The sequence below is a fragment of the Trichechus manatus genome, unplaced genomic scaffold, assembly GCF_000243295.1.
Source record: "Trichechus manatus latirostris isolate Lorelei unplaced genomic scaffold, TriManLat1.0 scaffold00115, whole genome shotgun sequence".
Taxonomy (NCBI): Eukaryota; Metazoa; Chordata; class Mammalia; order Sirenia; family Trichechidae; genus Trichechus; species Trichechus manatus.
The window spans coordinates 5,060,185-5,063,848 of NW_004444051.1; positions in this window are offsets into that span (position 1 = coordinate 5,060,185).

Genomic DNA, 3,664 nt, shown 5'->3' on the forward strand with positions numbered 1-3,664 from the left:
ATATTTGTTTAGTGTGTCCTAGCTTCTTGTTTTGTTTTGTTTTGATATGCCCAAATAGGCTGCTCCTGTGTGCTAGTTTGATTATTGGCGCCTTTGAAGCTCTAAAGTCCTGTCACCAGGTAGTTAGTTCTATAACTAAGTATGTGCACACAGGAGTCCGTTAAATTTTCCTGTATGGATTCAGCTCAGGTGTCCAGGCAGTCAGTCACCAAGTGTGTGGTGCAGGCTCTCACCTATAGTCTTAGAGAGGCATGGGTGATTGGTGTAGGCACAGGTATCTGGCTGCAGTAGGGGGGTCACATGCTGAACAAGACAGAGGGCTGATGGCTCCCCCTGACTGTGTGAAAGGAAAGTATGTCCCTATTCCCTAGAGCGAGTAGGTAGGTGAGTTTTGTAGCCAGACTGTGAGCACCCTACTCTGTTGGCTGTAAAGACTCGGAGGCACCACTTATTCTTGGACCCCTGTAGCAGGTGGCTAGGTGGTATAGGTGGAGCCACCAGACCTCAAGCCCCTGGTGCAGACCGGTAAACGTGCCTGCTTAAAGGGCAGGGCTGTGTCAAGCATCACAAACCTGCCACTTCACAGCTGAAACAGTTGAAGTTAGACTTCAGGTGTTTCCTCTGTTGTACTGTGGTAGTGAGGGCTCAAGCTGTTGAGATGGGTCCACACAAGTCTATACAGGGTTGGAAGGCACTCAAAGTTTGCGGACCCCTTATGCCTGTGTCTAGCAAAGCAGCTGTGCCAACCCTGAGTTCCTGGCTTAAGGGAGCCAGTAGCTTATTTGTTTCCTCTCCAAGGCCGGGAGAATGGGTCAGGGCCCCTTTCGGAATCTACATCTGGCCCAGGGGACTCAGAGACTTAGGAAGCCAGCTGGACCAGTGCACAGCATGGAGGGAGGAGGTAAAAGGGAGAGAGGTTTTTCCCAAATTGGATTTTTTTTTTTTTTTAATCCTCACGAAAGTCCACACGCATGTACTTATCTTTAGCCACTTGGGAGCTGCTTTTCACTAGTTTGGATTGTCCAAGCAGAATCTCTGATGCCAGATCTCTCTCGATATGGAAACTGCCTCCCGTGCTCACTGCACGCCTCCAAGCTGGTTTGGGCTAAAGAGCTGTGGCTCCAGCCGAATCTGGTCTGGCACTCCTCACTTCTTCTGAACCATCTCCTTCTCTCTCCACCACTCAGTGCGAATCCTCAATTTTGCCTTGTTCAGGGCTCCTAGATATTCATATACAATCAAATCACTTGGTTTTCCAGGTCTTTGTCATAAGAAGGATATAGGAAGCCATCTAACTACTCTGCCTTCTTGGCCCCACCTCCCAATGCATTTTTTTTAATGAGATGGAGAAAGAAATCACCAACTTCATATGGAAAAGGAAGAGGCCCAGGATAAGTAAAGCATTACTGAAGAAGAACAAAGTGGGAGGCCTCACACTACCTGATTTTAGAACCTATTATACTGCCACGGTAGTCAGAACAGCCTGGTACTGGTACAAAAACAGATACATAGACCAATGGAGCAGTATTGCGAATCCAGACATAAGTTCATCTACCTATGAGTAGTTGATATTTGACAAGGGCCCAAAGTCCATTGACTGGGGAAAAGATAGTCTCTTCAACAAATGGTGCTTGCCTAATGGATATCCATCTGCAAAAAACTGAAACGAGATCCATAACTCACACCATGAACAAAAGCTAACTAAAACGGATCAAACACCTAAATATAAAATCAAAAACCATAAAGATCATGGAAGAAAAGATAGGAACAATGCTAGGAGCCCTAATACATGGCATAAACAGAATACAAACCATAAGAAGAGAAACTAGATAACTGGGAGCTCCTAAAAATCAAACACTTCTGCTCATCAAAAGACTTCACCAAAAGAATCAGAAGACAACCTGGGAAAAAATTTTTGGCTACAATAAATCCAGTCAGGGTCTAATCTCTAAAATCTACAAGATACTGCAAAACCTCAACAACAAAAAGACAAATAACCCAGTTAAAAAATGGACAAAGGATATGAACAGGTGCTTTGCCAAAGAAGACATTCAGGCAGCTAACAGACACATGAGGAAATGCTAATGATCATTAGCCATCAGAGAAATGCAAATCAAAACTACAATGAGATACCATCTCACCCCAACAAGACTAGCACTAATCCAAAAAAACACCAAATAATAAATGTTAGAGAGGTTGTGGAGAGACTGGAACACTTATACACTGTTGGTGGGAATGTAAAATGGTACAATCACTTTGGAAATTGATTTGGTGCTTCCTTAAAAAGCTAGAAATAGAAGTACCATAGGATCTAGCAATCCTGCTCCTTGGAATATATCCTAGAGAATTAAGAGCCGTCACATGAATAGAGATATACATACTCATGTTCATTGCAGCACTGTTGATGATAGCAAAAAGATGGAAACAACCTAGGTGCCCATCAACGGAGAAATGGATAAACAAATTACAGTATATTCACACAATGGAATATACTATGCAACAATAAAGAAGAATGATGAATAAGTGAAACATCTTTTAACATAGAGGAATCTGGAAGGTATTATGCTGAGTGGAATTAGTCAGTCACAAAAGGACAAATATTGTATAAGACCACTATTACAAGAACTCAAGAAAGGGTTTAAACACACAAGAAAACAGACTTTGATGGTTACTAGGGCGGGGAGGGAGGAAGAGAGGTATTCACTAACTAGAGAGTAGACAAGAATTTTCTCAGGTGAAGAGAAGGACAGCACACAACTGGATAAACCAAAGCTAAGAAGTTTCCTGAATAAAACCAAACACTTCGAGGGATGGAGTAGTAGGGGTGGTGGTCAGGGGACGATGGGTTCAGGGGACATCTAGGTCAATTGGTATAACAAAGTTTTTTAAGAAAATGTGCTGCATCCTACTTTGGTGAGTGTCGTCTTGGGTCTTAAAAGCTAGTGAGCAGCCATCTAAGATGCATCAATTTGTCCCTACTCACCTGGAGTAAAGGAGAATGAAGAACACCATAGACACAAGGAAAGTATTAGCCCAAGAGACAGAAAGGGCCACATAAACCAGATACTGCATCAGCCTGAGACTAGAAGAACTAGATGGTGCCCAGCTACCACAATGACTGCCCTGCCAGGGAACACAGCAGAGAGTCCCTGATGGAGCAGAAGAAAAGTGGGGCGCAGAAATCAAATCTAGTAAAAAGATCAGACTTAATGGTTTGATTGAGACTGGAGGGACCCCGGAAGACATGGCCCTTGGACTCTCTGTTAGCTCAGAACTGAGACTATTCCCAAGGTCAACTCTTAGGACAGAGATTAGACTGGACATATAGTGATACTCAGGAGGAGTGTGCTTCTTGGCTCAAGTAGGTACAAGAGACTAAATGGGCAGCTCCTGTCCAGAGGTGAGATGAGAAGGCAGAGAGGGTCAGGAGCTGGTTGAATGGACACGGAAATCCAGGTTGAAAGGAAGAGTGTGCTGTTAGAGTATAGGGAGAACAACTAGGGTCACATAACAATGTATGTATACATTTTTGTATGAGAGACTAACTTGAATTGTAAACTTTCACTTCAAGCACAATAAAAATAAACAAATAAAATAAAAATGGCCTGTTATTTTTTTTTCTTTTTTTTTTTTTTAATTGTACTTCAGGTGAAGGCTTACAGAA